At 43.6% G+C, this 11,115-nt stretch overlaps 1 non-coding gene across 1 annotated transcript; it reads right to left on the bottom strand.

Annotated features, from left to right (window-relative positions):
* Positions 1-7,881: 7,881 nt before the first annotated feature.
* On the bottom strand, positions 7,882-7,965 carry TRNAL-UAA (transfer RNA leucine (anticodon UAA)). Its single transcript has one exon. It is a non-coding gene; the product is annotated as a tRNA-Leu (tRNA).
* Between the last annotated feature and the right edge of the window lie 3,150 nt (positions 7,966-11,115).

Here is an 11,115-nt window from a genome sequence, read left to right as displayed (position 1 = left end):
ATGCGTGTGACGTCACATATTTAGCACAAAGTTTGCCCTACTTTGAAGAGCTAATTCATAGAAAATACGTTTCGGATTTTTTATTATTTTTTAGTGGTATCCTAATCTTTTACCTGTCAGGTGAGATATTAAATACAATCGTAAGTAAAATGCTCTCGGACATACACGCGTTTTACCCCAACAGTAAAAGCGTCTTCAAGTGTTTCTTTCCATGTAACCGTTGTCGACGAACGTAAATCTACGTTAACATCTAAAATATCGCCTTCTGTCATGCTTTATTTACTCACGGCCTCAGCTATGTTGGAAGACAGACGAGTGTTGTAAAAGAAAATCACAAGGCACAAGAATCATCCTAAAAGCACCGTTAGACGATGTATCGAACCAATTGTCGTCTTCGATGACTACTATCAAAAGATACCACCTTATGCTGGGACAGTAGCAGTTGTATGTTGACTTCAGGGTTAAATCGGGCACGAGATGGTAAAGGATAAACAATACTAAAACCTATAAGAAATTCTCAGATTTATTTGTAAGAACGACAATATTAAAACTAATGTTTCAGTTTGTGCATTTATCATAAACATTTTTACAGTAACTGCACCAAGTTCGACATCATTATTGAAGAAATGATACTCCAAAAGGGGGTTATCGCTGACGGCGTCCTGGTTGTGAGGGTGTCATCATGCTGACCACATGGAAATCCAGTATTTGCAGGACACCTGTCTTAGCAGGTCCTAACTAGTTTGATTTTTTAAAGAAACTCTAATCTCACTGCAATATTTTTTAAATGTTACTAATAATTTGATTTTTTAACTGCTTGCTTAACGTCACGCTGACACAGGGGTTTTCAGTAATATTAGGATAGGAAAGGGTTAGGAATGTGAAAGTAGCAGTTGTCATCTTAAATGAAGAGCTGTGGATAATGCTATTATGTTACAATTTAGTGAAATGGAAGAAGTCAGCTTAAAAGTTTTCAAGTACTCTTTTACGTTCGTTCGTTCGTTCATTCAATCAGTGTTTGTCCTGTATTGTTTAGTATTCTCGACATTCAAAATGTTGATATTTTACTGGAGTAACTGCAACTTGTCAGTGGAAGAGGAATTTCCAGTATTAATCGTACACGACGTCTTCATTCACTGACATTCTTCGAGGATAGCTTTCCTATTCGTGGATAAACGTGCATGTTCAAATGTTCACACCACTGGGATCATCGCTCAGTTCGTTGATGAAATTTACATGTAAGGTACAGAAATGATTTGAAGGCATATAGATATAAAAGAAAAATATATTTACCACTGCTCGGGTAGAGGAACAAAGGCGCTGAAATATTTCTTACGAACAATCCATTTGTAAGAACTTTCTGGTAAAGATAAGAGTACAATCACGCCGAAATTACAGTTCCACGAGGTCAGTATAAACATTTCTTCTTCTTCTTTTACTACCGCTTTTCCCACACGTGTGGGGTCGCGGGTGCGAACTGCGTCACACATGTGGATTTGACCCTGTGTTACGGCCGGATGCCCTTCCTGCCTCCAACCCTATATTGAGGGAGATAATCACTATTGCGTGCTCCTGTAGTGGTTAGTAATGTAGTGTGTTGTGTGAATATGAAGAGGAGAGTGTTGGGACGGACACAAACACCCAGTCCCCAAGCCGGAAGAATTAATCAGAAACGATTAATATCCACGATCCGTCCAGGAATCGAAGCCGAGACCCTCTGAACCTAAGGACAGTATGCTGACCATTCAGCCAACGATTCGGACTCAGTATAACAATATTCTCAGCCATATTTCTTGACTTTCGTGGATGAATACAGTATTACAGTCAAATTCTGATATCAAACAAACCAAGTGCAAAAATAAAGTGCCCCATTTCATCTTACTGATTCAATAGTACACAGAAGAGAGAATAGATAATCGAGCTGTTAGCTTGAATTCGGGAGATGGTAGGTTCGAAAGACCATCTTCACATCAGACAAAAATGGTCGCTTCCATTCCAGTCCAATCCCATCGTCTGCGTCATTGTGAAGTAGAAAGCTACATTTTTTGTAAAGCAATAGTAATGACGAAAAAATTAACTCGTATTAAAATTAGTGGGAAACCGGAGCGTTGTGTAAAATGATATTGCAATAGTTGCTGACAGTGCAAAGGAAATGAATAGAACACTAACAGTACGGGCTGAAGCCTTCTCCAAGTGGAACTTGAAAATAAACAGAGAGAAGACAAAGAAAATGGTTGTAAGTTAGGCCCCCCCACAGATCTGAGACAGAAATAAAGATAAGTAATTCAAATCTGAGCAGGAGATTCAATTGTATTACTTTAAAGCAGGGCCTCTCAAACGCCCAAAATCTCACGCGTGCAGAGCGAGGCGCAAGAGCTCCGTGCACTGTGCATCGCTGCCGCTCGGTATGGCTCGGATCAACGCTTCGTCCCTGGGCTACTCGGCTATGCTCGGCTCTACTCGGCTATACTTGGCTCAACTCAGCCCGGATTTGGAGCGCTACGGCGCAAGTGGGGGAGAGGGAGACAGGCGGAGCGAGCGATACAGGCGTGAGGAAAGAGAGAGTAAGCGCTATTGCGAGTGGGGGGTCTGCACTCTGGTCAACCAAGCCAAGTCGTCTTTTGCACCGTGCACAGTGCATGCACCACGCGCATGCACCCTGAGAGGCCCTGCTTTAAAGTACTGTCACTTCTGCTCAACAGTCTGTTACACAGTCGTGTATAAACAATTGCCGAATAAACAGGGGCAATGAGTGCGCATTATACCTATGTAAATGGCCTTAATGTAAAAATAATTTGTTTTAACACGATCAGACATTAACGAAAGGCTGGAAGGCGAAACACTTGCACTCCCTTAGAAAAAGTCTTAAAACCCTAAGTGGGCGTATGACCAGAAATTGCAGAGGGGTGACAACACGAGAAATATTAAATGCCGAATGAGTGCGAAGAATTTAGAACTTTACAAAGTTTGAGCCACCCCATACCAAGTTGAATGGGAATCAACAGACGGTGAACACACTTTGTTCCCGTAATTTACATGCTTCCCAGCAGGGATTTAAATAGAGTCCTCAGACTTGCCGAAGATCTACACAGTACTGTATTTGAAGTTCTCAATGCATAATTTTGTAAGAAGCTTGTGCTTCTTAGAGGCTGGACTACAGCAACCTTTTGGAGCTCAGTCTCCTAGAATGTAAATGAGTGGAGCAAACATGCTCTTGTTAAAGTGTACCTGTTTACAGCTATATTGCTCATCCCTTGTGGATTACCGTGTCGATAATTTTCTCTAGTTTGCACCTGATTTTTGGACTTATAGTCCGGAGTTGTTACCAAACCTGACGAGCTAATTTTTGTTGTTTGTTCCAAATCTCAAATAAAAAAGGAAAGAAATAGCATTTCAAAATTTGCTGCTTTAACTTACGCTTTCGTCATTTCCCTGTCCGCCCATTCCCCCTGGCACCTTCTTACACCTCTCTGTTCCACGATATTCCCGTAACGAGTAGTAGCAGAGCGTGGTTGAATAATGGGCCTGGACAAAGCCCGTTTTGACGCTTCTAGAAGAGATACTGAATCGAATTGGTGAGAGGAGATCGATTTGGCTAAATTTGACGAGAAGAAGAGATAGAATGATAGGACACATCTTAAGACACCCAGGACTTGTTCAGTTGGTTTTTGAAGGAAGTGTAGGTGGTAAGAACGGTAGGGGTAGACCACGGTATGAATATGACAAGCAGATTAGAGCAGATGTAGGATGCAATAGTTACGTAGAAATGAAAAGGATAGCACAGGATAGGGTGGCATGGAGAGCTGCATCAGACCAGTCTATGGACTGATGACTCAAACACACACATTATTATTATTATTATTATTATTATTATTATTATTATTATTATTATTATTATTATTATTATTATTATTATTATTATTATTATTACTCAGCCGTGTTTAGGAATCTGCGTACTATTCCGGTAGAAGGAAGTGAGTGATGTGTGTGGTTAGTGAGTTGCAAAGTACAAATAGAAAAGATACCCGGTCCTCGAGGTGAGGGAGTCGTTCAGCGGTTAAAATCCTACGACACAACTAGAAATCGAACCTGGCCCGAATGATTAGACACTTATAACTAAGTTTCGTATTAAGGAAAAGTCATACTTCTTTCCTGAGCTCGTTTTATCCGAAATCTGGACAAAAAAAACTGTGGAAGACGGGTCCCTCGCCCCGTTTCAAGCAATTTTATGTTGCATATAAATGCATATTTAGGTCATTTTTATTTATTATGTGGTCATGCTCTGGTCTTTTTAATGATATAAAGTCTTATTTGATTATATTTCTAGCATTCTTTTTTTTTAATTGAAGAATCTTTTTCAACCAGGTACATGTTATCTGCATCGAGTTTCAAACAAAGTATTTCAAAATACTGTAGTAGATGTATTATGCTTTCTTTTCCCGAAACAGATAGGTTGCAGATTTAGAACACTTGATTCCGAGAACGTGAGGCTGTACGGACGTACCCCAAAAGATACCAAAAAGGCATGCTAATACTTCATATTGTTGATCCTTCTTTAGGATAACGGAGTGAGGAATGCGCCTCAGGGCTGTGTTTTAACGTACCTGCAGTAGCTCTGTCCGTTTGCATGATTAAATGTGTCTGCTATGTTATCGCTAATGTTTCCGCACGTTCAATGTTAATAATACTTCCTACCTATCCCTAAAATTCTAAAGTCTCATTTTACTTTCTTACGTCATATTTACACTGATTGAGCCAATGTCATGGGATAGCGGAGCACTGATGCGCAGGTGTGTTGTCTGCGCACCACACGCCCCCTGTGCCAGCGGCAGTTGTATAGGAGACCTTGCGAGCAGTGGCTGTGCATGTGACAGGTGTATTATGGAACGTCGTCGTGAGCTGACACCGTTCGAATGGGGTATGGTGGTCGGTGCCCGACGGATGGGAAGTTAGATTTCGGAAGTGGTGCGGGAGTTCGGCTTCACACGATCAACCGTGTCAAGAGTGTATCGTGAATAGTTGAATGCGGGTGTCACCGTCCACAACAGACGAACGGCCGGCCATCCAGTCACCCTCGATGACCGCGACCGGCGACATCTGAGACGGATTGTCAATAGTGACAGACGGGCAACAGTGCAACAAATCACGGCTCAATTCAACACAGGCCGCACTAGACACGTCTCCCAGTGGACAATCCGTAGGAACATGGGTTCTATGGGGTATGGGAGCCGGCGCCGCACACGGGTGCCACTGTTAACCCAACGCCATCGGGCACAACGACGCGCTTTTGTCGCCAGTCACCAGGGATGGACACTGGAACAATGGCGTAACGTGATATGGTCGGACGAATCACGATTTCAACTGCACCATGCTGCTGGGAGGCACCGTGTATGGCGCAGACCACATGAAGCGATGGATCCCGCCTGCCTCGAAGGTGTGGTCCAGGGCGCTGGTATCTCTGTTATGTTCTAGGTTGCATTTTCCTGGTATGGAATGGGTCCCCTAGTTGTTCTGGAAGAGACTTTGAATGGTACGCGGTATGTTGAGCTGCTCGGAGACCATCTCCACCCATTTTTGCCTTCCAGTGCCCAGACGGTTGTGCGGTGTTTCAAGATGATAACGCACCGCCACATCGCTCCCACATCGCCCAGGAATGGTTCCAGACACATACAGCGGAGGTCCAACGACTGCCATGGCCACCCAGGAGCCCCGATATGAACCCTATCGAGCATATCTAGGATGTCCTGGAACGCAGGCTCCGTGCCATGGATCCTGCACCCACGAACAGACCAGCATTGGCGGCCGCTCTGCAAACGATTTGGTGTCAGCTGCGTCCAGAGGACTACCAGGGAGTTGTCAACTCACTTCCACGGCGTCTCACTGCAGTTCGCAGGGTCAGGGGAGGCCCCACACGCTATTAGGTGACTATCCCATGACATTTGCTAAGTCAGTGTAGCTAGTTTTTAAGGCATATTTGCTTGCATATTCGATACTTGTTTAGGTCATAAACTTCCAGACCCTACTTATCACTACGGCTTGCAGCCGGTGGATATCAGGGTAGGATCTATACGGTGGTTTGGTTGATCCACCTACGGTTATTTGTGCCATATTTGTTGTACTAATAGGATTAGTAGACTACATCAAACACTATCCCCTACTACTGGTTATAAAGATAATCAGCGCAAACAGATACTGTATGTTTATTCTGTTTTGATTGAATTCAGAGGCCAGTCGTCTGGTAGAAAACACCTAAAAACGAAGAAAAATGACATCAAGTTCTTCAACGTTTTACCACGAGTTAACCTACTTTGAATACAACTACTTCCAAACTTCACAGTTATTAGGCTCAAGCCAACTATTCCGTTGATTTTGGTTTCAATAGTAAACAAACCTTTTGTCTGTCAGTTGGGCAAAAAGATTAGATTTTGCTAGATGTGAAAAGCCCGTAACACGTCACATTTTTATGTGAAAAGGGGATATTTTGCACTTTGAGAGAGTTAATATTTAGTAAAGGTACAGCTGTCCGCCTCTGGTGTAGTGGGATGTGTTAGCTGCCATCCCGGTGGCCGGGTTTGATTCCCGGCTCTGTCAAGAAATTTGAAAGATGGCACGAGGGCTGTAACGGGGTCCACTCAGCCCCGAGAGGTCAACTGAGTAGAAGTGGGTTAGATTCTCACCTCAGACATCCTGAAAGTGGTGTTCCGTGGTTTCCCACTTCTCTTCCAGACAAACGCAGAGATGGCACCTAACTGAAGTCCACGGCCGCTTCCTTCTCTCTTCCTTGTCTATCTCTTCCGATCTCCCCCCCCCCAATACCTCTGTTCAGCATAGCAGGTGAGGCCACCTGGGCGATATACTGGCAATCATCCCCAGTTGTATACCCGATCCAAATTTTCATGCGTCTGGACACGCCCTTGAGGCCGTATAGGTGGGATTCCTCGCTGAGTCCAAGGGAAAAACAAACCCTGGAGGGTAAACGGACTAAGAAAGGAAAGTACAACTTCTTGAACCCTGAAATGAATGTAAAAAACACAGTATAATTTCAAAAACTATAATATAAGAAGGAGAGAAACTGACTGCATTGTTAAAAAAATAATAGAAAAGTCAATTTTATGAATTATTACTCTGAATCGATGGAAAATAAATCGGGGTTAAGCTGTACTGGATAGAGCATTAAGCGTTTTAAGTGTGCATATGTTAATGTAGTCTGGCGAAAAAAATACTTAAAAATACTTAATTAACTTCGTTTGTTCAGACACTGGCTTAGAACTAGTTACAAAGCTTATGAAGGATGGTACTATGATATGAAAAATATGACACAAATAGCAAAGTTTCTTCAGTAATTTCACATAAATAAGACCGAGGGTGGACTCTCACTCAACCACCAAATCGAAATTGAAACGATTCTTCATGAATGTGAGCAACTCTTTCGTGTTAAAGGAATCGAAGATGAAATCCCCACACAGAATGATAGGCATATCAGAGTTGTCTCTCCTTGTAGTCGGTCAAATAAATTGTTTGCGGTAGACGTGCATATGACAGAAAAATGTAAACGGATATGTCAGAGACGAGTGAATCTGTACTCCCCAAGCAACCGTCACTCATAACCAAAGTGACCATACTGAAATATTGGCTGCGTAGAGTAGTTAGTTAGAAGTTCATGATTGCTGGATTGTTTACCAACACGGTGATCTGGCATTTAAAAGTGACTGAATTTAAGAGACCTCTATCATTAAATTTACTGGCACATAAAAATAAAATTTTCTCAGGTTAAAAAAGATGCTTCGCAGCGTCTTTTAAGACCGTTACCAGTCAGTGTAACGTGAGGGCTACATCTCTATTGCTAGTATCAACAGAGTGGTATATGTTCATAAAAATTCGTGCCAGGTGTGGGGTTCGAACCCACGCTCCCTCTCGGGAACCAGAACTTAAGTCTGGCGCCTTAGACCGCTCGGCCAACCTGGCTACACGCGTAGTAAGTCACTAATAAATGTAGACTAGTAACAGTGAGATCCTATTTGTTTCTTGTAATGCCTACAAGAGAGCGCTTTCATACAGTTATTGCATGCAGGTTTCAGCTTTCTCTCAGATATACTTAGAAGGAGAAGGAATCAATGCTCTGCATCAAACACACAGTTTAGAGGATGGAATTGCTTGTGTAGCTCATAAGGTATAGAGTTACTGTACAATTTAATTCTTTATTACGATGTTACTTTCCTGTGGCTGCTTCTGGCTATTTGTGAAAGAATACTCTTTTCAAACAACTGGATTTCTGAACTAATCCCGAACAGAGAAGAGAGTGACCGAGTAGAATGGGCTCTGGCTCAACAGCGGCTAGTTTACTAACATTGCATCTCTGCATTTTGGGAGTCGGAGGGGCTGGCTGCCACCGTTGGCTGTCTTCACCCTTTTAGTCACCATCATCATCATCATCATCTGTTTACCCTCCAGGTTCGGCTTTTCCCTCGGACACAGCGAGGGATCCCACCTCTACCGCCACAAGGGCAGTGTCCTGGAGCTTCAGACTCTGGGTCGGAGTCTAATGTGCCAGGCTGTTTTAATGGAAAATTTAGGCTTTCGGATAAAAGAGTGTAACTCCTCTGTTTTAAAAGATATTACAGTTAAATTTAATTTGGGAGTGCAAAACATAGTCATCTCAATTCAGAATAACTTTCATCATCATCATCATCATCATCATCTGTTTACCCTCCAGGGTCGGCTTTTCCCTCGGACACAGCGAGGGATCCCACCTCTACCGCCTTAAGGGCAGTGTCCTGGAGCTTCAAACTCTTGGTCGGGGATACAACTGGGGAGAATGACCAGTACCTCGCCCAGGCGGCCTCACCTGCTATGCTGAACAGGGGCCTTGTGGAGGGATGGGAAGATTGGAAGGGATAGGCAAGGAAGAGGGAAGGAAGCGGCCGTGGCCTTATGTTAGGTACCATCCCGGCATTCGCCTGGTGGAGAAGTGGGAAACCACGGAAAACCACTTCCAGGATGGCTGAGGTGGGAATCGAACCCACCTCTACTCAGTTGTCCTCCCGAGGCTGAGTGAACCTCGTTCCAGCCCTCAGACCACTTCTCAAATTTCGTGGCAGAGCCGGGAATCGAACCCGGGCCTCCGGGGGTGGCAGCTAATCACGCTAACCACTACACCACAGAGGCGGACATAACTTTCATGCCACGATAAAATGTATTCCTCACGTTATTAATTAATTAATTAACTGAAATAATTTATTAGGGACAAAAGTGGATAATTAGGTCATTCCTATTACCACACGCTTATACTTGGAGTAAAAACGAACACTGGAGGGCACACATATAGTACCTGAGCCCCCTAATGCTGAATGGGAACTGGGTATCAAGGAAAGGTTCGCGTAGTCTACATAATACAGCAATCAAGACACATTTTGTTTGTTCTAAAATATCTCCAGGGGTGTCAAAAATCTGAAATTCTAAAATCTAGCATATTGAAAAATACACCAACAATGGCAGTCACACAAGTGTTAAAAGAAAAAAGCCAAGTCATCTCCGTACAGGCCATGAAGGCCCTTAGAGAGGTGGAAGGTAAAGGCTTCCACCATTCGTAACCTCAGCACGTGATGAGGTAGAGTGATTAGCTCTACGCCCGGCCGCCTTTGCCCCCAGGAATTAACCTGGTACTCATTTTTGGTATAGACTGAATGAACCTCAGGGCCATATGCACCTCCGAAAGTGGAAATCTCGTTTCTTAAATTTTACTACTTCCTGACGGGGATTCGAACCCACGTCCTTCCGGCCGAACCGAGAACGCCAGGGAAGAAATGAGAATCTTGCAAAGGCTCCACAATATTTTCTGGTTCGCGTCTCTTACACAATTCTTCTTACTATGATCTTACGAGTCGTGCGTAAACAAGTCAAGGAACTTTAAACATCGCTCGAGATTATCGATAGGCAGAAAACAAGAGAATATTGTCAGAACATGGTAGTTTAAGCTCTTTTTTAATGGTCGTGCCAAGATTAGGCGTCATTTTGGTCTAGAAACCTATCAAACAATAAAGAAACGAAGCGTCTCTCAGAGCGACGGTGGCAAGTTTCGTTTAATTTTTGAGGATCGCTCACAGTGACTGGCACTAACGAGGGAACATCGGCAATGGTTAAGTCTCCGATCGCTATGAAACTTATAAAACACGTTGAGGTACACGTAAAAAAGATGTCGGCATCAATTTTGCGTGCCGACATTCATTAGGGCATTAACTAAGGGGCCTAAAAATTGCGACATTTCAAGTTCCGCGCGAACAGAGGTGAATACCTGCTGGCCAATGTTAAGCCTGACTCGTGCCACCCTCTGCCCCTCCCCCCTTAACCCATCCTTCTAGTTCCCCGCCGCACGTTCCCTTCTCCCCGCGCCTACCCGCCTGCTTAACTGTTGAACGAGACCGGTGCTAAAATTTGTGTACTCTATCAGCCTTCCCCATAGCTCTCCTTTGTAATTTCCACATTGTATTTGTCAGTTTACTTTTTCTGAAATGTTTATGAAAACGTTTGTGACGATTACTTAAGCGTAATGTGCATAGGCAAGGTGCTCCGTCTATTTGTTTACATCAGGGTTAAACGCTTATGAAAAGCGGTACCGGTATATCAGTGGAGTTATTGATGAACCTAGGAGCAGTTCCTACCTATTTAGACGTTTTCAGAAGGTTAGGTGCCAACGGCCGTAGCCGTGTTGAAACACCGGATCCCATGAGAACTCCGAAGTTAAGCAACATTGGGCGTGGGCAGGAGTTGGATGGGTTGCCACGCGCTGTTGGTGGGGGGTAAGGGAATGGAGGAGCGGAAAGGAACTGGCCACCATACCGCACGTAAACTCCGGCTCAGGAACACCTCTGCGGAGGTTCGGACCTGCCTTCGGGCAGAACAACCCTTACTAGGTTAGGTAAGGCCTGAAGCAGATGTACCAGTACACAGCTTTATGTACACGCCCTGCGAGAGAGAATTATAATGCTCTATTAAAATTTGAGAGATCTATAAAGTGAACTCTGGCGTCCATATTACGGACACTTCGATTAATGGTGTCATTAAGTTATATGAGTTGTTTCATTTATTCATATATATATATATATATATATATATATA

This window comes from Anabrus simplex, chromosome 1 (genome assembly GCF_040414725.1).
Source record: "Anabrus simplex isolate iqAnaSimp1 chromosome 1, ASM4041472v1, whole genome shotgun sequence".
In the NCBI taxonomy this organism is placed as follows: Eukaryota; Metazoa; Arthropoda; class Insecta; order Orthoptera; family Tettigoniidae; genus Anabrus; species Anabrus simplex.
Note: the sequence above shows the minus strand (reverse complement) of the source record. Positions and strands in the feature narration are given on the sequence as shown.